The sequence below is a fragment of the Tiliqua scincoides genome, unplaced genomic scaffold (assembly GCF_035046505.1).
Source record: "Tiliqua scincoides isolate rTilSci1 unplaced genomic scaffold, rTilSci1.hap2 HAP2_SCAFFOLD_56, whole genome shotgun sequence".
Classification (NCBI taxonomy): Eukaryota; Metazoa; Chordata; class Lepidosauria; order Squamata; family Scincidae; genus Tiliqua; species Tiliqua scincoides.
Window position 1 is genome coordinate 20,229 of NW_027101646.1, and position 24,413 is coordinate 44,641.

General features: G+C 55.0%; 1 protein-coding gene across 6 annotated transcripts in view; it reads left to right on the forward strand.

Annotated features, from left to right (window-relative positions):
• The first annotated feature begins 14,057 nt into the window (after window positions 1-14,057).
• Window positions 14,058-24,413, forward strand: part of LOC136636021 (leucine-rich repeat and fibronectin type-III domain-containing protein 5) — a 57,818-nt gene continuing 47,462 nt past the window's right edge. For 5 of the 6 annotated variants that reach the window (XM_066611060.1, XM_066611061.1, XM_066611063.1 and 2 more), the window contains exon 1: window positions 14,115-14,199. The gene's annotated coding sequence lies outside the window, so the exon portion shown is untranslated. Of the gene's footprint in view, window positions 14,200-24,413 lie in introns of all 6 variants that reach the window. The other variant, XM_066611065.1, reaches the window with a different exon arrangement.

Genomic DNA, 24,413 nt, shown 5'->3' on the forward strand with positions numbered 1-24,413 from the left:
CCTTGCTGAGGGAGAATCAGCATGGCTTCTGTAAGGGTAAGTCTTGCCTCATGAACCTTATAGAATTCTTTGAAAAGGTCAACAGGCATGTGGATGCAGGAGAACCTGTGGACATTATATTACACCATAGTCTTTTGAGACTGAAGGTTACCAACCAACCATACATCTGGACTTTCAGAAGGCGTTTGACACGGTTCTTCATCAAAGGCTGCTGAGGAAACTCCACAGTCAGGGAATTAGAGGGCAGTTTCTCTCATGAACTGGGAACTGGTTGAAGACCAGGAAACAGAGAGTGGGTGTCAATGGGCAATTTTCACAATGGAGAGAGGTGAAAAGCAGTGTGCCCCAAGGATCTGTCCTGGGACCGGTGCTCTTCAACCTCTTCATAAATGACCTGGAGACAGGGTTGAGCAGTGAGGTGGCTAAGTTTGCAGATGACACCAAAATTTTCTGAGTGGTGAAGACCAGAAGTGATTGTGTGGAGCTCCAGAAGGATCTCTCCAAACTGGCAGAATGGGCAGCAAAATGGCAGATGTGCTTCAATGTCAGTAAGTGTAAAGTCATGCACATTGGGACAAAAAATCAAATCTTCACATATAGGCTGATGGGTTCTGAGCTGTCTGTGACAGATCAGGAGAGAGATCTTGGGGTGGTGGTGGACAGGTCAATGAAAGTGTCGACCCAATGTGTGGTAGCAGTGAAGAGGGCTGATTCTATGCTTGGGATTATTAGAAAAGGTATTGAGAACAAAACGGCTAATATTATAATTGCGTTGTACAAATCGATGGTAAGGCCACACCTGGAGTATTGTGTCCAGTTCTGGTCGCCACATCTCAAAAAGGACATAGTGGAAATGGAAAAGGTGCAAAAGAGAGCAATCAAGATGATTGCTGGGCTGGGGCACCTTCCTTATGAGGAAAGGCTACAGCGTTTGGGCCTCTTCAGCCTAGAAAAGAGACGCCTGAGGGGGTACATGATTGAGACGTACAAAATTATGCATGGGAAGGATAGAGTGGATAGAGAGATGCTCTTTACACTCTCACATAATACCGGAACCAGGGGACATCCACATAAGTTGAGTGTTGGGAGAGTTAGGACAGACAAAAGAAAATACACTGCTCAAAACAATAAAGGGAACACTTAAACAACACAATGTCACTCCAAGTCAATCACACTTCTGTGAAATCAAACTGTCCACCAAGGAAGCTACACCGATTGACAATCAAGTTCACATGCTGTTGCACAAATGCAGTAGACAACAGGTGGAAATCATAGCAAGTAACAAGACACCCCCAATAAAGGAGTGGTTCTGCAGGTGGTGACCACAGACCACTTCGCAGTCCCTATGCTTTCTGGCTGATGTTTGGGTGACCTTTGAATGCTGGCGGTGCTGTCACTCTAGTGGCAGCATGAGGCGGAGTCTGCAACCCACACAAGTGGCTCAGGTAGTGCAGCTCATCCAAGATGGCACATCAATGCGAGCTGTGGCAAGAAGGTTTGCTGTGTCTGTCAGTGTGGTGTCCAGAGCATGGAGGCGCTACCAGGAGACAGGCCAGTACACCAGGAGACGTGGAGGAGGCTGTAGGAGGGCAACAACCCAGCATCAGGACCTCTACCTTCGCCTTCGTGCCAGGAGGAACAGGAGGAGCACTGCCAGAGCCCTGCAAAATGACCTCCAGCAGGCCACAAATGTGCATGTGTCTGCTCAAACGGTCAGAAACAGACTCCATGAGGGTGGTATGAGGGCCCGACGTCCACAGGTGGGGGTTGTGCTGACAGCCAGACACTGTGCAGGACGTTTGGCATTTGCCAGAGAACACCAAGATTGGCAACCTCGCCACTGGCGCCCTGTGCTCTTCACAGATGAAAGCAGGTTCACACTGAGCACATGTGACAGACGTGTCAGAGTCTGGAGACGCCAGGGAGAACGTTCTGCTGCCTGCAACATCCTCCAGCATGACTGGTTTGGCAGTGGGTCAGTAATGGTGTGGGGTGGCATTTCTTTGGAGGGCCGCACAGCCCTCCATGTGCTCGCCAGAGGTAGCCTGACTGCCATTAGGTACCGAGATGAGATCCTCAGACCCCTTGTGAAACCAGGACCGGTTGGCCCTGGGTTCCTCCTAATGCAGGACAATGCTAGACCTCATGTGGCTGGAGTGTGTCAGCAGTTCCTGCAAGATGAAGGCATTGATGCTATGGACTGGCCCACCTGTTCCCCAGACCTGAATCCAATTGAGCACATCTGGGACATCATGTCTCGCTCCATCCACCAGCGCCACGTTGCACCACAGACTGTCCAAGAGTTGGCGGATGCTTTAGTCCAGGTCTGGGAGGCGATCCCTCAGGAGACTGTCCGCCACCTCATCAGGAGCATGCCCAGGTGTTGTAGGGAGGTCATACTGGCACGTGGAGGCCACACACACTACTGAGCCTCATTTTGACTTGCTTTATGGACATTACATCAAAGTTGGATCAGCCTGTAGTGTGTTTTTCCACTTCAATTTTGAGTATGACACCAAACCCAGACCTCCATGGGTTAATAAATGTGATTTCCATTGATGATTGTTGTGTGATTTTGTTGTCAGCACATTCAACTATGTCAGGAACAAAGTATTTAATAGGAATATTTCGTTCATTCAGATCTTGGATGTGTTCCCTTTATTGTTTTGAGCAGTGTATTTCTTTACTCAGCATGTGGTTGGTGTGTGGAACTCCTTGCCACAGGATGTGATGGCGGTGTCTGGCCTGGACGCCTTTAAAAGGGGATTGGACAAGTTTCTGGAGGAAAAGTCCATTACCGGTTACAAGCCATGATATCGGTTACAAGTCAAGCTCCTGATTTTAGAAATGGGCTATGTATCAGAATGCCAGATGCAAGGGAGGGCAGGTCTCTTAGCTGGTGTGCTCCCTGGCGCATTTGGTGGGTGGCTGTGAGACACAGGAAGTTGGACTTGATGGGCCTGTGGCCTGATCCAGCAGGGCTGTTCTTATGTTCTTAACTCCTGGGGCTCTCCACCTTGCCCTTGGGGGACAGGTTTGGCTACCCAATCTCTAAGCACGTGCCAATCTCAGGACTCTAGGCATGGCGGAATCTCCCCAACCTACCCACCAGGGCTGGATGCTGGAGTTTCAAGCAAAGACGAAGGCTGCTGCATTTGCACAGGAGTTTCTGGCTAGGTGAGGGTGTCCCCAACACAGGCAAATGGGGAGGAAATGGGCAGAGGGGAGCAGGATTCACCACTGCTCCCGAGGGATTCCTGTTCATGGCTTCCCTGAGTTCGATGGCCTGCTTCTGCACCCCTCTCAACCTCCGGGACAGGCGGCCCTGGGTGAGAGCAGCGTTGGATCGCGTGGGCGCCGCAGCACCGAACAAAGGTCTGTCTGGAGCCACAGCCCTCGCCCGGGCAGCGTGCGGCCCTTGCGCCTGCCCTCGGGCCGCGCCGCCGCGTCCTTTCCTGCGGGGTCCCCGCACCCGCCTGAGCGGAGCAGAAACGTGGCCAGAGCTCTGGGCAGCCTCCTCCGCAGCGGGCAGCTGCTCTCTTCCTCCGAGCCGGGCGGGCGGCCGGAGTCCCGGGCAGTCTCAGCGCGCCGCCCTCCGGGGGCTGTCCTGCGGAGCGGGCTGGCCTGGCGCGCCTGTCCCTTCGGGAGCCGCGCCTCCGGCCTGTCCTCACTGCACCGCGGCGGCGAGGGCGCAGCTGCTCCGCCTGAAGGGCGCCCCGCGGACGGGCTGCCGGGCTTCTGCGGGGCGCCTTCCCCGGCGGAGGCGCGCCCGGCCCCGCAGGAGGGCACCGGCAGGTGCTGCTCGCCTCGCGGCTGCCGCGCTCTTGCCCTCCGGCGGGTCCGGCCTCCGAGCCTCGGCGCGGGCGTGTGGCCGGACGGCCGCACAGGCTCCGGAGCACGTGGCCCGCCGGGACAGCGCCGCCCGCCCTGCGAGGTCGTCCGGCCGGGTCCCGGCCCCGCGCGCGCCTCTCTGCCGGCCAGGCTGCGTGCGCAGGCCGGGCGGAAGGGGCAGCGGGAAGGGCGGCCTCCCGGCCGGTGCGGGTCCTCCTGAGCTGCCTGGCCAAAGGGGGCGCTCGGCCGTGCGGGCCCAGAAGCAGCCCCGTGTCGGGCGGGAAGCCTGCGTGGGGCTCGGATCCGACCCAGCTCCTGCCCCCTCCTAGCCTGGAATTGCTCCCCCCCCCGTGTTCTTATAGGGCAGGGAGGGCCCCAGAACGCTGGTCGTGTCTGTTGTCTGGTGTGCTCCCTAAAGCATTTGGTGGGCGGCTGCGAGATGCAGGGGGCTGGACGAGATGGGCCTGTGGCCTGGTCCAGGGCGGCTCTTCACCTACCTCTCCGCCCCCTGAGCAGGGATGAGCTCCAGGAGGCTTGCAATCGGCTGGTGCCGAGCCAGTGGCAAGTATCGCAGGCACGACTTGGGAATGTTTGTGACACTCCGCTGGAGTGGCACCCGTGGAGGCTGGCACTGGGCTGACAGGATTGGGCCCTAAGCTAGCTTGCACCCACCTGAGTTCAGGCATTTCCTACCAGCCTGCTTGTTCTTGCCCATCTGCCCATTTGGTTGAATTCCTTTCCTTTCGGATGCATAATAAGCTGATTCCATTCCGACTCTTTTTCCTGCCTACTCCAAGGTGTCCGACTGCTCTGGCAGGTGCTAGTCTCAGTTTAAGAAACATGCCTGGGCCATGGCTTAACCCTTTCAGGACAGTATCCTGCCACCTCTGGACAGCAGACGGAGTTGCACCAAACTCCAACACCAACCACACACTGAGTAAAGAAATATTTTCTTTTGTCTGTCCTCACTCTCCCAACACTCAATTTTAGTGGCTGTCCCCTGGTTCTGGTGTTATGTGAGAGGGAAAAGAGCATCTCTCTATCCACTCTGTCCATCCCCTGCATAATTTTGTATGTCTCAATCATGTCCCCCCTCAGGCGTCTCTTTTCTAGGCCAAAGAGGTCCCAACGCCATAGCCTTTCCTCATAAGGAAGGTGCCCCAGCCCATGTAAACATCTTAGTCGCTCTTTTGCACCTTTTCCATTTCCACTATGTCTTTTAAGAGACAAGAGGGATCTGAAGGCCTTAGGAGTGGACCTCAACACGTGGGAAAACCTGGCCTCTGAGCAGCCCGCTCGGAGGCAGGCTGTGCAGCATGGCCTTTCCCAGTTTGAAGAGACGCTTGGCCAACAGTCTGAGGCAAAGAGGCAAAGAAGGAAGGCCCATAGCCAGGGAGACAGACCAGGGACAGACTGCACTTGCTCCCAGTGTGGAAGGGATTGTCACTCCCGAATTGGCCTTTTCATCCACACTAGACGCTGTTCCAGAACCACCATTCAGAGCGCGATACCATAGTCTTTCGAGACTGAAGGTTGCCAACAATGATGTTCTCAATACCCTTCCTAATGATCCCAAGCATAGAATTGGCTTTCTTTACTGCCACCGCACATTGAGAACACTTTCATCGACCTGTCCACCACCACCCCAAGATCTCTCTCCTGATCTGTCACAGACAGCTCAGAACCCATCAGCCTATATCTAAAGTTTTGATTTTTTGCCCCAATGTGCATGACTTTACACTTACTGATATTGAAGCGCATCTGCCATTTTGCTGCCCATTCTGCCAGTCTGGAGAGATCCTTCTGGAGCTCCTCACAATCACTTCTGGTCTTCACCACTCGGAAAAGTTTGGTGTCGTCTGCAAACTTAGCCACCTCACTGCTCAACCCTGTCTCCAGGTCATTTATGAAGAGGTTGAAAAGCACTGGTCAGTGCACACAGAAGGCAGCACCTCCGGGTTGGGCAGAGCAGAATTCCTGCCTGCAGCCCCAGCAAATTTCTGCCAGTCAGGATGGTGGATGCCGAGTGAGGGCACTCTTTGCCGAACAACCCAGCCAATTGGGAGGAATTCATCCCAGATGCAGACTGGAACTTTGGAGTCGGCAGTCAGCAGCAGAACAGCAGCAGAGCTCTCCCCGGGCAGGGGGCAACACACCCTGTGCATCTTTGTGCATTCTCACCAACCACATCCCAGAAGGTGATGAGGCATGCAAGAGGGCCGCACTGCCAGCTGACCAGAGTGGACAGGCGGCTGGCATGGAAGGAGGTGGCTCTGGAAACATCTGACCAGTCTGCTCTACTTGGAGTCGGAATTGTGATGTCCTGAATGCGAGTGTGCCCTTGAACTGCCTGGCAGGTTTTTGTGTGGATCTAGTGGCCTTAGATGTGAGGACTGGGACTGACCCTGAGCTGCATGTGTAAATGCACCTCACCTGCGAGGCAACAACAAGCTCACTCCTCACACCTGCCACAGCACCAGCCTCCCACACAGGGCGCATGTCAGTCAGGCTGCCCAGGTGGCCACAGAGACCTGGTGGTTTTGTGCTGTGTCCCTGCAAATCATTTGCATGTGTTTGTGCACATTTAAAAGGGGATTGAACAAGTTTCTGGAGGAAAAATCCATTACGGGGTACAAGCCATGATGTGTATGCGCAACCTCCTGATTTTAGAAATGGGTTATGTCAGAATGCCAGATGCAAGGGAGGGCACCAGGATGAGGTCTCTTGTTGTCTTGTGTGCTCCCTGGGGCATTTGGTGGGCTGCTGTGTGATACAGGAAGCTGGACTAGATGGGCCTCTAGCCTGATCCAGTGGGGCTGTTCTTATGTTCTTAACTACAATTCCCAGGAAGCCTTGCAGGTCTCGTTATCTGGTGTGCTCCTTGGGGCATTTGGTGGGCTGCTGTGAGATACAGGAAGCTGGACTAGATGGTCCTTTGGCCTGATCCAGTGGGGCTGTTCTTATGTTCTTAACTACAATTCCCAGGAAGCCTTGCAGGTCTCGTTATCTGGTGTGCTCCTTGGGGCATTTGGTGGGCCGCTGTGAGATACAGGAAGCTGGACTAGATGGTCCTTTGGCCTGATCCAGTGGGGCTGTTCTTATGTTCTTAACTACAATTCCCAGGAAGCCTTGCAGGTCTCTTGTTATCTGGTGTGCTCCCTGGGGCATTTGGTGGGCCGCTGTGAGATACAGGAAGCTGGACTAGATGGTCCTTTGGCCTGATCCAGTGGGGCTGTTCTTATGTTCTTAACTACAATTCCCAGGAAGCCTTGCAGGTCTCGTTATCTGGTGTGCTCCTTGGGGCATTTGGTGGGCCGCTGTGAGATACAGGAAGCTGGACTAGTTGGGCCTATGGCCTGACCCAGTGGGGCTGTTCTTATGTTCTTAACTACAATTCCCAGGAAGCCTTGCGGGTCTCTTGTTATCTGGTATGCTCCCTGGGGCATTTGGTGGGTCGCTGTGAGATACAGGAAGCTGGACTAGATGGTCCTTTGGCCTGATCCAGCGGGGCTGTCCTTATGTTCTTATGCAGGCTTCCAGTGGTGAAAATACGGTGGCTGGATGCAGGTGGTGAGTCATGTGCAGCTGAACAGACTGCAGAGAGGAAGCCACCACTGTGTGTTATGCAGAGCTGTCTTCACAGGGTGGCCCCTCAAAAACACCGGCAGCTCCCACAGTGGCTGTGCCTGTCCTGCAAAGATGTCCCCTCCAGCACAGCTTGCCAGGATCCAGGCCATTTTTGCAGGAAGACCTGTTCAAGAAGCCATCAAGGATCAGTGCTTGGGCTCTGCTTCCAAGTCATGCTGGGTCCATTGTCTGTGCAGACAAAGTTCTCCATAGAGGAGATCCTTTGGGATCCGGCCATCATCCATTCTCACGACATGACCGAGCCAACACAGGCGTCTCTGTTTCAGCAGTGCACACATGCTAGGGATTCCAGCACGTTCCAGGACTGTGTTGTTTGGAACTTTGTCCTGCCAGGTGATGCTGAGAATACGTCGGAGGCAGCGCATGTGGAAAGCATTCAGTTTCCTCTCCTGTTGTGAGTGAAGAGTCCATGACTCGCTGCAGTACAGAAGTGTACTCAGGACGCAAGCTCTGTAGACCTGGATCTTGGTATGTTCCGTCAGCTTCTTGTTGGACCAGACTCTCTTTGTGAGTCTGGAAAACATGGTAGCTGCTTTACCGATGCGCTTGTTTAGCTCGGTATCGAGAGAAAGAGTGTCGGAGATGGTTGAGCCAAGGTACACAAAGTCATGGACAACCTCCAGTTCATGTGCAGAGATTGTAATGCAGGGAGGTGAGTCCACATCCTGAACCATGACCTGTGTTTTCTTCAGGCTGATCGTCAGTCCAAAATCTTGGCAGGCCTTGCTAAAACGATCCATGAGCTGCTGGAGATCTTTGGCAGAGTGGGTAGTGACAGCTGCATCGTCGGCAAAGAGGAAGTCACGCAGACATTTCAGCTGGACTTTGGACTTTGCTCTCAGTCTGGAGAGGTTGAAGAGCTTTCCGTCTGATCTGGTCCGGAGATAGATGCCTTCTGTTGCAGTTCCAAAGGCATGCTTCAGCAGAACAGTGAAGAAAATCCCAAACAAGGTTGGTGCAAGAACACAGCCCTGCTTCACGCCGCTTCGGATGTCAAAGGGGTCTGATGTGGAGCCATCGAAGACAACAGTGCCCTTCACATCCTTGTGGAAGGATCTGATGATGCTGAGGAGTCTGGGTGGACATCCAATCTTGGGGAGAATCTTGAAGAGGCCATCCCTGCTGACCAGGTTGAAGGCCTTCGTGAGATCTATGAAGGCTATAAAGAGTGGCTGTCGTTGTTCCCTGCATTTCTCCTGCAGTTGTCTAAGGGAGAATACCATATCAGTGGTGGACCTGTTGGCTCGGAATCCACACTGCGATTCTGGATAGATGCTCTCTGCAAGTACCTGGAGCCTCTTTAGTGCAACTCGGGCAAACAACTTTCCTACAATGCTAAGGAGAGTGATGCCACGGTAGTTGTTGCAGTCACCCCTGTCGCCTTTGTTCTTGTACAGCGTGATGATGTTTGCATCCCTCATGTCTTGAGGTACTCCACCTTCTCTCCAGCAGAGACAGAGGATTTCATGCAGCTCAGTGACGATGATCTCTTTGCAGCACTTTAGGACTTCAGCAGGGATGCTGTCTTTTCCAGGTGCCTTGCCAAAGGCAAGGGAGTCCAGAGCCACGTGAAGTTGAAATACCAGAAGGAAGAAAGAACAAGTTTGATCTCAACTGCCTCTGGGAGCAGAACTAGTGCAAACGGGTACAAACTGAAGGAAGGAGATTCCAGTTGGAAATGAATAAATTCATGTGGAGGTGGAAGGAGGAGGGGAGCAGAAGGCAAAACTGACTTGCACAGGAAAGGGGGAAATGGATTTTGAAAAAGTATCAGCAACCTTCGGCGCAAATCATAAACTTTTTCTGTCTCAGTTTCTGCCCCGTTTTCAGTTTAACAAATGTTAATTTATATTTATATTCCAGGTCTCCCAGCATCAGCATAGATCTCATTCAACACTAGAGGTGCTGAATGTAATGCAATGGAATGGAACCATTTATTTTCATTACACAGTGCTAAATTCAGCACTTCTAGTGGCTGAATGCGGTATATATCTGGAAAAGCATCTCTTAACTTATTTTTAGCCCTGAATGAGGAAAAGCACAGGGTGCATAAAATCCTCCTGAGGGCTGGATCTGGCCCCGAGGCCGGGGTTTGGAGACCCCTGCTCTAGGACAGTGAAGTTCAAACTGTGGGTTGCAACCTGATTTTTCATGGGACTTGAAACAGACAAGCTGCTAGTCGACCAGGAAAATGTATTGAGCCCTATGAAAAGCAAAACTGAGCCATGTGTGTAAGTTTACTTGCAGGTAAGCAACCATGCCTTGGCTGTTATCAAAGAGCAGGTGAAGCAGAGTGCAGGGCCCCTGGAGGAAAGCCAACGAGCCAAGGGGCATCCAGTTTGGGACTCCTCATCCCCATGTGATGAGGGTGGGGAGGTTAGAGAACAACAAGGTAGTGACAGAGTAGGAGAAGGAATTGGGAATGGAAGCGTGATGGGATGTGATAGACGGTTTGGCACAATGAGAGGCTTCAGGGATAAAGGTGCAAATAAGCAGCCCATCCTGGGTGATTCCATGTACAAATGCTTTTATGCAAATGCCTGAAGTCTCCGAGCAAAGATGGGAGAACTGGAATGTTTGGTGACGAGAGAAAACCTTGATATGGTGGGCATAAGAACATAAGAACAGCCCCACTGGATCAGGCCATAGGCCCATCTAGTCCAGCTTCCTGTATCTCACAGTGGCCACCAAATGCCCCAGGGAGCACACCAGATAACAAGAGACCTCATCCTGGTGCCCTCCCTTGCATCTGGCATTCTGACATAATGGAAACCTGGTGGAATTCAGAGAATCAGTGGGATACCGCAATCCCAGACTATAAACTCTATAGGAGTGACAGAGAAGGGTGAGTTTGGAGGTGGGGTGGCCTGTGTTAAAGAAGAGGTAGAATCCAGCAAAGTTGAGATGGAAGGAAGGACTGTCTCCACCATAGAATCTCAGTGGGTTAAACTACCAGGCCAGAGGAGTGTGTAATAGTGGGGAAGAGTTATCATCCTCTGGATCAAAAACCTGAAGGGGGCCCTGAAATAAAGAAACAAATCAGGGAGGCATCAAAGAGGGACAGGGATGTTATAATGGGGGATTTCAATTATCCTCATATAGACTGGGTCAATTTGTGCTTCAGTCACTAGAAAAGATACTGCTGGGGTGAGGAGGGCCAGTTACTCTCCCCCTATAAAATAAAAGAGGAGCACCCACTTGAAAAAGTGCCTCTTACCCAACTAGTAAGAGTTCTTTGCATCTGTCTTCATGGCAGAAGACCTTGGGCAGATACCGCTGCCCGAATCGCCCCTCCTGACCAAGGAATTGAGGGCCCAATCCTATCCAATATTCCACTGCCAGTACTGCCAGCCATACCAGTGGGGCATGCACTACATCCTATGGGGGGAGGCAGTCACAGTCACAGTGAGGGGGGAGGCAGTCACAGAGGGCTCCTCAAGGTAAGGGAACATTTGTTCCCTTATGTTGGGGATGCTTTGCGGCTGCACTGCTGCTGAAAAGTTGGTTAGGATTGGGCCCCAAGTCAGATAGAGATTAAGAACAAGAACAGCCCCACTGGATCAGGCCAGAGGCCCATCTAGTCCAGCTTCCTGTATCTCACAGCAGCCCACCAAATGCCCCAGGGAGCACACCAGATAACAAGAGACCTCATTCTGGTGCCCTCCCTGGCATCTGGCAGACATAACCCATTTCCAAAATCAGGAGATTGCACATACACATCATGGCTTGTACCCCATAATGGATTTTTCCTCCAGAAACTTGTCCAATCCCCTTTTAAAGGTGTCCAGGCCAGACGCCATCACCACATCCTGTGGCAAGGAGTTCCACAGACCAACTACATGCTGAGTAAAGAAATATTTTCTTTTGTCTGTCCTAACTCTCCCAACACTCAATTTTAGTGGATATCCCCTGGTTCTGGTGTTATGTGAGAGTGTAAAGAGCATCTCCCTATCCACTCTGTCCATCCCCTGCATAATTTTGTATGTCTCAATCATGTCCCCCCTCAGGTGCCTCTTTTCTAGGCTGAAGAGGCCCAAACGCGCCTTTCCTCATATGGAAGGTGCCCCAGCCCAGTAATCATCTCAGAGCCCAATCCTATGCATGTCTACTCAGACGTCCCATTATAGTCGATGGACATTATATATGTGGACTTTCACCAAAGGTTTTCGACATGGTCCCTCACCAAAGGCTACCGAGAAAACACCACAGTCAGGGAATTAGAGAGCAGGTCCTCTCCTGGATTAGGAACTGGATGAGGTCCAGGAAACAGAGTATGAGTGTCAATGAGCAATTTTCACAATGGAGAGAGGTGAAAAGCGGAGTGCCTCAAGGATCTGTCCTGGGACTGGTGCTCTTCAACCTCTTCATAAATGACCTGAAGACACGGCTAAGCAGTGAGGTGACGAAGTTTGCAGATGACACCAAACTTTTCGGAGTGGTGAAGACCAGAAGTGATTGTGAGGAGCTCCAGAAAGATCTCTCCAGACTGGCAGAATGGGCAGCAAAATGGCAGATGCGTTTCCATGTAAGTACGTGTAAAGTCATGCTTGGAGTATTAGGTTCTGGTCACCCTATCCCAAAAAGGATATAGTGGAAATGGAAAAGGTGCAGAAGAGAGCAATCAAAATTATTACTGGGCTGGGGCACCTCCCTTAGAAGGATACAGCTTTTGGGACTTTTCAGTCAAGAAAAGAATTGCCTGAGGAGGTAGATGATTGAGACAGGCAAAATTATGCACTGGAAGGATAGAGGGAATAGCAAGATGCTCTTTTCGCTTTCACATAACACCAGAACCAGCGAACATCCACTAAAATTGAGTGTTGGGAGAGTTAGGGCAGACAAAAGAAAATATTTCTTTACCCAGCGTGTGGCTGATCTGTGGAACTCCTTGCCACAGGATGTGGTGATGGCGTCTGGCCTGGACACCTTTAAAAGGGGATTGGACAAGTTTCTGAAGGAAAAATCCATTACGGGGTACAAGCCATGAAGTGTATGTGCCACCTCCTGATTTTAGAAATGGGCTATGTCAGAATGCCAGTGCAAGGGAGGGCACCAGGATGCAGGTCTCTTGTTACCAGGTGTGCTCCCTGGGCATTTGGTGGGCTGCTGCGAGATACAGGAAGCTGGACTAGATGGGCCTGAGGCCTGAACCAGCAGGGCTCTTCTGATGTTCTTGCACTCTTAAGGACACCACGAAGGTCCTGATCCCAGGAACGTGGAACTCAGGAACTGCTCTGGAAAGCTCTTCCCGGTACAGCGAAAGGACACAGGCTGCGACTGTAGTGCAAGAGGCACGCCGGGTTTTTATACCCAAAATGAAGGGGCTGCTCCTTCTCCTGAGTTCTTGGCGTGCAGACCTTTCCCCAGCGACTTGCTGCGAGCCAGTCTTGCGCCTGGGCGGTACGCGGGAAGCCTTGAGTGTGCCCCGCCTGGCCTGCCTGCCCGGCTGCCTCGGGCACAGGGAGTCCGGTGCCAGGCCTCTTCGCCGGAGGCCCCCACGAACATGCAGCAGGAGCCCCGGCGGGCGAAGGCAGGTCCCCGCGGCCGGTGCTTGCCGCGCTCCTCCCGGCAGCTGGGCAGGGCGGCGGGCGGCGGGCTGGGGGCGAGTCGGCTTTCCGGCGCGGGGAGGCTTCGGCCCCAAGAGCAGCTGGCGGACGGGCGCCGCGGCCGAGCCTCGGAGCCGCCTTCGCCCCAGGAACTGCTCCGGCCGCTCGGGGAGGCAGGGCGGGGGGCGCCGAGGCCTCTGCCGCGGACAGGCGAGGGGCGCGCCCGCCGCTCCGGGCCAGCCGGGCGGCTTCCAGGGCCCCTCCCGGACGGAGCCCGCTCGTGGCCGCCGCAGAGGGCCGCGCCGGACCACCGAGGGGGCTTCGGCGGCAGCGCCGCGGCCCGGCCCGCCACGCCCCGGCCTCCGCCCGCGCGCCGCCTGCAGAAGGGCCGCCGCTGGGGGCGGTGTGGCTCCACCGAGGCGCGGCCGGCGACGGGGGGCTCGCGGCGCAGGCGAGGCCCCGTCCACGCGCGGCTCCCACCTGCGGCGAGGCCGAGGCGCGGCCGTCCCCCTGCGGCAGGGCCGGGCCCGGCGAGCGAGTGCGGCGCGCCCGTCCGCGGGCGCCTTTATGCGCGGGCAGGAGGGAGGAGCGCCCGCCCCGCCGCCCCTCCCCCTCGCCGGGCGCGCGGCGCTTCCAGGCTCCGCCACTCGGGCGCGCTTCTGACTGCGGAGGAGACGCCGCGCCGAGGCTGGATGCGGCAGCGGCGGCGGGGCGAGCGGCTCTGGTGCGGGCGGCGGCCGCCTCTCCCTCTCCCTCTCCCTCCTGCGGCGGCGCCGGGGATGGGGCTGGCGGCGGGCGGCGGCGCTCGGCGGAGGAGGGTCGCCCGCGCTCGGGCGGGGAGCGCCGGGCTGCGTCGCTGCTGCCGCCGGCACTGAGGGCGACGCCGCTGCTCCCGCTCCGGCCGCGGGCGGGGATGTGACTGGCGCGCTCGCACGGCGGCCCGAGGGCAGAGCGGAAGGTCGCGGCCGGCCGCGCTCTCCATGGGGCGGGCGGCGCGGCCCCAGCGCGCCCCCCGAGCCGGGCGCCCCGGCCCCGACCCCGGCCGCGCCGGCCGCCCCTCGCCTCGAGGATGCGGCGGCTGCTGAGCGGCGCGGAGGGCCACGGACTGGCAGGGCGGCCGCGGGCCGAGGAGGAGCGCTCCGGGCGGGCGGCCGCATTCCCCGGGAGGCTGCAGGTAGGAAGCGCCGCGCCCGCCTCCGCAGTGCAGCCGCGCCGCCTGGCCGGCCGGCGGGAGGGAGGGAGGGAGGGCGGGGGGCTCCCGAGAACCGGCCCTTCCTGGGGAGGAGGGTGCGGCGCCCTCCGGGGACCCGTCGGGCGGCTGCGGCGCTGGGGGGGAGGGGTGAGCGGGTACCTGCCGGGGCGGTCGGCGGAGCCCCCGGTCAGCCCCCCGCGGCAGCCTCGCCCGGGAGGACGCGCGCCCCTCCCTCGGGCACCCGGGCAGGGTGGGGGAGCTCCAGGGCCGGGCCCCTCCCCGGCGCGCGTGGGGGGGCGGCGCGCCCTTGATGCCCGGGCGGCGCGTGCCCCTTCCTTCCCCGGCGCTCGGCGGGTCTTTCCGGCTGCGCAGTGCTTTCTCCGCAGCGGGCGGACGGGTCAGGCCCCGCACCCTTCCTCCCCCGCGGGCGGGGACCCCGAGCGGCTTCCGCGCCTCGACGCCTGCGGAGGAGCTGCGCGCCTTGCGGGGGGCGCCGCGGCTGCCTGCGGACGAGTCCTGGCCGGCGCGACGGGCGGCGCCGATGCCGGGGGGGCGGGCCCGGGGGGAGCAGCGGGCGCCCGGGAGGCCCCTTCCTGGCCGTCCGAGGGGCCGCCGGCTCTCCTTCCGCGGGCGAGCTCCTTCCTGGCCCTCCGCGGCCCGGGCAGGCGCCTGCTGCTCTCTCGCAGTGCCAGTGAGCGTCGCTGGGGAGCAGAGCGGAGCCGAGGACGGCGCCGCCTCCCGGGCCTGGAGACCTGGGAGCCCGGGGGGGGGGGGGCCTGCCTGGCTTCCCTGGCGTCTGGCGTGTTGGGCCTGGGGCCCTGGCGGGGTCTGCGCTTCCACGGGGCACAGCCTGCTTTTCCCGGGCCTGGGAGCCTTCTGGCTGCCCACCCAGACTGGCAGGGCAGGTGGTCTCTGCAGGTGCCTCGGTCAGAGGCGGGTCTTGTCCCTGTTGCGGGACGTCTGTCTGTCCGCTGTTCATCTGGCTGCTGAGCCAGGCCGGAAAGCTGTTGTCTTTGCACGGAAGCCTCTCTCCCCTTCAGACGCTGCCTCTGCTGCAAGTGCGGGGGGGGGGGGCGATTGGCCTCCTGTAGGCCTTGGTTGCCTTGGTTCCCCTCTGCAGTCTGGGCGCAGCAGTGCAGCCACCTTGCAAGGGTCTCAGAGAAGTGCTCCCTGGGAGTGTTGGGGCTGGAGAAGCCCACTAGGCTTGGGACCCACATGTTCCTGGCTCTTCTACCCCAAGGTGCTGTCCTGGAGGCACCTGCAGAGAAGGGGGCCCCAGAGCGCTCCGGCATAAGAACAGCCCCACTGGATCAGGCCACAGGCCCATCTAGTCCAGCTTCCTGTATCTCACAGCGACCCACCAAATGCCCCAGGGAGCGCACCAGGTAACAAGAGACCTGCAAGGCTTCCTGAGAATTGTAGTTAAGAACATAAGAGCAGCCCCACTGGATCAGGCCATAGGCCCATCTAGTCCAGCTTCCTGTATCTCACAGCGGCCCACCAAATGCCCCAGGGAGCACACCAGATAACAAGAGACCTCATCCTGGTGCCCCCCCCCCCTTTACATCTGACATAGCCCATTTCTAAAATCAGGAGGTTGCCCGTACACATCATGGCTTGTACCCTGTAATGGATTTTTCCTCCAGAAACTTGTCCAATCCCCCCTTAAAGGCATCCAGGCCAGATGCCGTCACCACATCCTGTGGCATGGAGTTCCACAGACTAACCACATGCTGAGTAAAGAACCACACGCTGAGTAAAGATGGGTGGGGGGGAGCAGGTGGGGGAGGAGCTGGTGCTGCCTCTTTTGTCAGTGAGGAGGGGAAGCTGAGCACAGAGGCCTTGGTGGGCCCAGGGAATCAATACATTTTCTGCTTGAGGAGCTGGTAACAGGGCTAGCTTTGCAGGAAAATCTTTGGACTGCTTGCAGAGTAAAGGCTTTACTCTGAAAATCATTAGTGCAGCCTGGTTGTTAGTGGCCAAGCTGAGTGGAGGCATTTGGGGACCTGCTGTGTCCTGGGCACGCAGGTCCTTCTGACTGGGTGTGACCAGATTCCTTCTGATTCCAGAAGTAGACTACTTCGGAATACCAGAGACAGGGGAGGGCACCAGGATGCAGGTTGTGTCTCGTTATCAGGCGTGCTCCCTGGGGCATTTGTTGGGCCGCTGTGAGATACAGGAAGATGGACTAGATGGGCCTATGGCCTGATCCAGTGGCTTGCTTGGCCAGGCTTTTGAGGCAGAACAGGGCTCTGGGGCAGTGGGAAGGGCAGTAGGAGCCCTTCCTTGACTGAGCTGGGGGCAGGGAGAGCCCTGCCTGGCATTCCCACGGCCAGGCAGGGAGGGAGGGACCCAGGCCAGGGGGCTGTGTGGAGGAGCAGCTGCTGTGCTGGGCTAAAGGAGCACCACTGAGCAGTGGGTGGCTGGCAGATTATCTGCTTGGCCAGAACGAGGCTGCAGGGAGCCCAAGCGCCGGCGTGTCCCTCCTCGCTTCCAAAGATATGGGGGAAGCCAGCCTTCGGTGCTGCGTGATTCAGTCCAGCCTTCTGCACACCGGAAAGAGGCTGTCTCCGGAGTGGCTGGTTTATCTTTGCCGTGTCTTCAGTGCCCTTGAGCCCGAAATAGACGCTGCTCTAAAACAAAACAACAAGTTGAGTGCTTGCCTGGGATCGGCGCATGTGCTGCTGCTGTGGCAGTGAGAGCAGTGGCTGGCAAAGCGCCAGGTGCAACAAAAGGTGCAGGGGGTTTGACAGGGGGGTGGGCTGTTTCTGTGAGGGATGCATCCTGCCAATGAGCTGCACCCCCCACCTTGGTCCGACTGGGAATCACAGAAGGTTGGGCTGGCTGTGGCAGAGACCCTTCCCAGGGTGGAACTGGGAGGAGCACAGGGTCAAGGGCATGCTGGTTGAGGCTGCACTGGGGTGAAATCCCCCACCGGAGAGATCTGGGCTCCCACTGGACTCTCCTTCCTTCCTTGGCTGAGCTCATACAGGGAGAGCCGGGCTGTGGTGTGCTTTCCCAAGCCCCACAGTGTTCCTCCAGGGCTCTGGTCTGAATGTGCAGAATGATGCCAGTGGAAATGCCTGCTCAGCCAGGAGGCCTGGGCGGGTTGAGCCGAGGACCGTCTTCTGCGCAGTGGAGAGGTTCCATGGAGGGCCAGATGGACAGCTGACCTTGGAGCCTTCCCCGAGCTTACATAAGAACAGCCCCACTGGATCAGGCCATAGGCCCATCTAGTCCAGCTTCCTGTATCTCACAGCGGCCCACCAAATGCCCCAGGGAGCACACCAGATAACAAGAGACCTCATCCTGGTGCCCTTCCTTGCATCTGGCATTCTGACATAACCCATTTCTAAAATCAGGAGGTTGCGCATACACATAATGGCTTGTACCCCATAATGGATTTTTCCTCCAGAAACCTGTCCAATCCCCTTTTAAAGGCGTCTAGGGTAGACGCCAGCACCACATCCTGAGGCAAGGAGTTCCACAGACCGACCACACGCTGAGTAAAGAAATATTTTCTTTTGTCTGTCCTAACCCACCCAACACTCAATTTTAGTGGATGTCCCCTGGTTCTGGTATTATGTGAGAATGTAAAGAGCATCTCCCTATCCGCTCTGTCCATCCCCTGCATAATTTTGTATGTCTCAATCATGTTCCCCCTCAGGCGTCTCTTTTCTAGGCTGAAGAGGCCCAAACGCCGTAGCCTTTCCTCATAAGGAAGGTGCCCCAGCCCCGTAATCATCTTAGTATTTTGCACCTTTTCCATGTCCACTATGTCTTTTTTGAGATGCGGCGACCAGAACTGGACACAATACTCCAGGTGTGGCCTTACCATAGATTTGTACAACGGCATTATAATACTAGCCGTTTTGTTCTCAATACCCTTCCTAATGATCCCAAGCATGGAATTGGCCTTCTTCACTGCCGCCGCACATTGGGTCGACACTTTCATTGAGCTGTCCACCACCACCCCAAGATCTCTCTCCTGATCTGTCACAGACAGCTCAGAACCCATCAGCCTATATCTAAAGTTTTGATTTTTTGCCCCAATGTGCATGACTTTACACTTACTGACATTGAAGCGCATTTGCCATTTTGCTGCCCTTTCTGCCAGTCTGGAGAGATCCTTCTGGAGCTCCTCACAATCACTTCTGGTCTTCACCACTCGGAAATGTTTGGTGTCGTCTGCAAACTTAGCCACTTCACTGCTCAACCCTGTCTCCAGGTCATTTATGAAGAGGTTGAAAAGCACCGGTCCCAGGACAGATCCTTGGGGCACACCGCTTTTCACCTCTCTCCATTGTGAAAATTGCCCATTGACACCCGCTCTCTGCTTCCTGGCCTCCAACCAGTTCTCAATCCACGAGAGGACCTGTCCTCTAATTCCCTGACTGTGGAGTTTTTTCAGTAGCCTTTGGTGAGGGACCGTGTCAAACGCCTTCTGAAAGTCCAGATATATAATGTCCACGGGTTCTCCCGCATCCACATGCCTGTTGACCTTTTCAAAGAATTCTATAAGGTTCGTGAGGCAAGACTTACCCTTACAGAAGCCATGCTGACTCTCCTTCAGCAAGGCCTGTTCGTCTATGTGTTTTGAGATCCTATCTTTGATGAGGCTTTCCACCATCTTACCCGGTATGGATGTTAGGCTGACCGGCCTATAGTTTCCCGGGTCCCCCCTCTTTCCCTTTTTAAAAATAGGCGTGACATTTGCTATCCTCCAATCTTCTGGCACCGTGGCCGTTTTGAGGGACAAGTTGCATACCTTAGTCAAGAGATCTGCAACTTCATTCTTCAATTCCTTAATAACCCTTGGGTGTATGCCATCAGGGCCCGGTGACTTATTGATCTTTAATTTATCAATGAGGTCTGAAACATCTTCTCTTTTAACCTCTATCTGACTTAACTCCTCGGTCAGGAGGGGCCGTTCGGGCAGCGGTATCTGCCCGAGGTTTTCTGCCGTGAAGACAGATGCAAAGAACTCATTTAATTTCTCTGCCATCTCCAAGTCTCCTTTTATCTTCATGGTTCCGTCCCTGTACTCCTGCAGGTGTTGGGCAGGAAGGGAGTGCGACTTCCCTTTCAGTTCTGTGCTTTGCTGCTGTGGGAAGGACACACAACCAATTCCAGGATGTTCTCCAAGAGCACAGGAAGCAGCCACACCTGCCAGAGCCAGGAAGCGTCCTGGGGTTTGGAAGCGCAGGAGGAGAGAGTGGTGGGGCGGAGCCACCTGCCTGGGAGAGAACCACACCCCTCTCAAAGCCCCGCCCCTTGCTCTCCCAGCAGCTTGGAGTGGCCCAGCCCTGGCCTCAGGGGAAGGAAGTGCGCCCTGACACCCATCCGAAGGCACTCGTCATGCTGTAGGGCAACAAGGGGGCACCCCAAAGGGCTCCCTGGGAACTCTCCACGACGGGCAGTTTTGTGCAGGGGGAAGAGGAGGAGCTGTGGGAGCGCGTGTCGGAAAAATGCTTGTGGGCCAGAGCAGTGACCTTGGTGTCACCTTGGCAGGTGAACTCCACTAATCTAGTTGTTTGCAACTCTTGGACTGTTGCCAAGTCTCCCCTGATTCAAGGCGTTTGTGATTCTCAGCTCCAGGATCATTTGCTGTAAGAGAAGTCAGGTCTTGTGCAAAGCCACTTGTACTCCAGAAAGACCTAGAAATGGCGCGTCAAGGCTCCTCTCGCAACCTCTGCACGTTATATGTGGTCGCAATGTGCTTGCTTTGAAATCTCGCGTCTGCGGAGGGGATCTGAAGGCAGAGCGCAGAGTTTTGTTTGAATGGTGGGGCATCAATTGGTTGAACAGACATGCAGCCAACAGAGGAGGCAGGAGGGCTGCCACTGAGGTGTTGGCAGACCGTCCAACTTGCTCTTTTAATGTATCTGAAGATGCCCCACAAACAGCTGAGGTCCCTGACTGTCAGTTCAGAAACTGGGGTCTTCCTCCTCTCCTCATTGCGTGATTCATGTCTCTCTTCCCACGACCTCAGGAGCCTTGTTGTCCTGGTTGAAGTTGTGTTTGCCATGTGCCTGCTTTCTCCTATGGGAAGGGGAAAAAACCCATTTATGGGGGTGCTGGGAGTGTGGGTGAGTCTCTGGAGGGCACTCTGAGGTTGAGCCCTGCTGGTTGGCATTCAGAAGGTCCTGGCAGGTCCCACTCATGTAGCATCTCCACATGCAGAGCTGGGAGAGCTGCTGCCAGCCAGTGTAGAGCAGGCCAAGCCAGTGGACTTCTCCTGACCTGAGCTTCACCTGTGCTGACCAATCTTGTCCTCAGCCTTCTGGGGGGGGGGGGGGTGGAGCTCTCTCTCCATTGTGGTTGTCTTTCACACTTGCATTTGTAATGCAAGTAACGGATCTTACATTCCATGTTTTACTGCCATAGGAGACCAGACTGATTGAATGCCTGTCCAGGCAGGGGGTAAGCAGGACTTGCTCCCAAGTAAACAGCCCAGGTTGGCAGCATGGAGCTTCAGTTGTGGTTGTCTCACCTCCCCTTCTGTTGGACACCTTGTGGTCTGAGCTGGCAGGTGGATGCCCACACCTTGGACTTTGGTGGTCTCCTCTTTACACAGGCTTGTAGATCACATCCTTGATCATTTCTACTACTGCTGGGGATCACTTCCCCCAGCCAGTTCCATCTTCTGTGGAGAGGGTTTTATTACAATGGGGCAACCATGATTTTTCACTTCATGCCCCTTGCAGGCAATGGACTCATTTGTGGGGGGGAAAGCAGGATCCAGATCAGTTCCTGGGGAACAGTCAGGCACTGGGGAATGTTTTGGGACAAGCGGGGCCTGTACAAGAGGGACGGGCTTCACTTAAACCAGAATGGAACCAGACTGCTGGCGCATAACATTAAAAAGGTGGCAGAGCAGCTTTTAAACTGATCCCTGGGGGAAGGCCGACAGGAGCCGAGGGGCATCCGGTTCGGGACTCCTCATCCCTATGGGACGAGGATGGGGAGGTTAAAGAACAACAAGACAAAGGCAGAGTAGTAGAAGAAATTGGGAAAGGTAGCGTGATGGGATGTGATAGACGGTTTGGCACAATGAAAGGATTCAGGGATAAAGGAGCGAATAAGCAGCCCATCCTGGGGCATTCCATGTACAAATACTTTTATGCAAATGCACGAAGTCTCCAAGCAAAGATGGGAGAACTGGAATGTCTGGTCACCAGGGAAAACATTGACATAGTCAGCATAACAGAAACCTGGTGGAATGCGGAGAATCAGTGGGATACTGCAATCCCAGGCTATAAACTCTACAGGAGGGACAGGCAGGGGCGTGTTGGAGGTGGGGTGGCCGTTTATGTTAAGGAAGGGATAGAATCCAGCAAAGTAGAGATTGAAGGTGGGTCCGACTCCACCGTAGAATCTCTGTGGGTTAAATTACCAGGCCTGAGGAGCAATGTAATACTGGGGGCATACTATTGTCCTCCAGACCAGAAATTGAGTGTTGGGAGAGTTAGGACAGACAAAAGAAAATATTTCTTACTCAGCATGTGGTCAATCTGTGGAACTCCTTGCCACAGGATGTGGTGATGGCATCTGGCCTGGACACCTTTAAAAGGGGATTGGACATGTTTCTGGAGGAAAAGTCATTATGGGTTACAAGCCACGATGTTTATGTGCAACCTTCTGATTTTAGAAATGGGCTATGTCAGATGCAAGGGAGGGCACCAGGATGCAGGTCTCTTGTTACCAGGTGTGCTCCCTGGGGCATTTGGTGGGCCGCTGGAAGATACAGGAAGCTGGACTAGATGGGCCTCTGGCCTGATCCAGTAGGGCTGTTCTTATGTTCTTAGCTCCTTCAAGAACTCCCGTGTTGCTTGAGAATTCGTAGTTATGGCTCTCACTGTCTGGATGCTGCCATCTTGCAGGTTGCATTGAGTTGTAGTTGGGTGTTGCCAGAGGTGCTTCAGGGAACCCAAGTCCTGCAGATGTGGCCTGTGGGCTTCCGTCTGCCACTTGGCAGATTCACCCTCTTCTGCTTGTCTGGCCTTGTGGGTGCAGGTGACCGGGTTCAAGCCTGTTTTTGCCGCCATGTCTCAGGGTGGGCTGGACTTGAGCAGGGCTCTGTTCCCAAGAGCAAGGGAAGCAATGACTCCTCCTTCCAGATGGCTGGCCCAAGGGCAGAGGCAACCGAGAGGGAACTGGGGGCCTGTGCGACCTGGGAGCGTCCCTGGCTGGTTGCTGGTAATACTGCTGTGGCTTCCCATACTGTGCTGCTTCTGTCCTGGAAATTGGAGGTTGGCTTAGGTACACACCTCAGCAAGCACCAGACCTTGATGCTAGAGGGAGTTCTAGAGAGCCTGCCAAGGACAGGGCTCTTGTCTGACTGGAGAGGTTGTCATGGGACCAAGATGCCAACCTGCCCAGTGGTGGTCCATGTGCCATTGGTGATCTGTCATCATGGGTTCCCAGGGGCTTTCTGGGCATGGCATGGCATGGTATGCTGGTCTGGTTTCCTAGGAGGCTCAGTTCAGGTGTAACCACAAGTTGTGGCTTGGCCACTTGTGTCCGATTGATGTGATTTCCCCTTCCCAACTTGTGCTTAGACTTCCTCATTCTTTGCTTTGAGTTGGATGTGATACCAAACGATGACTTGAGGAAATCCAGGAGTTAAGTTTCTGTGGCATATTTCTGGTCACAAAAGCATCACCAACTTCTAAATAAACTTCTAAATAAAACTTAAATAAATGTGAACTTTCTGGGCTGGAGAAAACCCACACAGACATGGGGAGAATGAGCAAGCTCTACACTGACAGGGAATCAACTTTTTTCCCCATCAACTTTATAATGGAATGACTTTAAGTGAGGACTTGCTGTCATTTGTGCCCAATAAGGTTGTTGTGAATACTGTCTCAGCTTGTGTCCGTTGAGAGTTTTATATAGTGTGTGTTTGTGTCTTATTTTCGCTCTGTTGTAAGTTGCCTTGAGGATTTTTGTAATGTGATGGGAGATAACAAAGATAGGCCCCCAATCGCGAATGCTGGAGTGGGGTTTTAAGTGGCTTCTCCTCCAGGCACTGACTGGACCCGCTTGGCACCAGCTAGGGGGTCACATCCTGTGCACGCTCTGACCCTGCTCTTCTGGGCTTCTTTAGGTCAGTGTTTGTACACAAAGGCGCGATCTGGAGCAGGTCCGTCCTGGGAAATGTAGTGCAGCCAATAATCAGCCCTGTTTTAACCATTCTCTCTTCACACTCCTATGTGATATTTGAATGTGGAGCTGCTTGCAAATGACCCCAAAGGATGGGCTGCCTTGGTGGTGACGTGGTGGAGATTGATGCAGGCTGGGGGGGGGTGGGGGGGCACAGAGTCTCTCTTTGTGAACTTAGGAATAGAAAAAATCTCAAACGGAGTGAATGAAAAGGTGGCCAGTAGTATTGGGGAGGGTGAAATCTGGCTACACCCCACCAGTGCACCAGGAGGAAGCTGCTGTGGTGCTCTCTTTGTCCCTTTCCTCCCTGCGCAGTTTTCAGGCAGCTTTTCCCTGCCTTTGTGAACCTGCCCCAGCTCCACGTATGGCTGCAGCCTGCTTTCTGGTCTGTCCTTGCTGGATAGAGGCGTGAGTAGCTGCCAGGGAGAGGGAGACGTTTGTGCTGGAATTCCTTCCCGGAAGAGAGCCGACAAGCTCCCTCTTTTCCTGTGCTTTTTAGGAGGCGGTTGAGGCCAACAGGCTCTTGCCTTAGATCTCTGAGGTCTTGAAAGGCCATGTATGGTTTTATGCTAGTTTGTGATGCTGACTGTGTGGTTTTAGTGAACAATTTTCACAATGGAGAAAGGTGGAAAGTGGAATACCCTGCACATGCCCAATCTCGTCTGATCTTGGAATCTAAGCAGGGTCAGGCCTGGTTAGTACTTGGATGGGAGACCGCCTGGGAATACTGGGTGCTGTAGGCTTATACCATAGTCTTTCGAGGCTGAAGGTTGCCAACCAACCATATAATGCCATTGTACAAATCAATGGTAAGGCCACACCTGGAGTATTGTATCCAGTTCTGGTCTCCACATCTCAAAAAGGACATAGTGGAAATGGAAAAGGTGCAAAAGAGAGCGACTAAGATGATTACGGGGCTGGGGCACCTTCCTTATGAGGAAAGGCTACGGCGTTGGGGCATCTTCGGCCTAGAAAAGAGGCGCCTGAGGGGGGACATGATTGAGACATACAAAATTATGCATGGGAAGGAT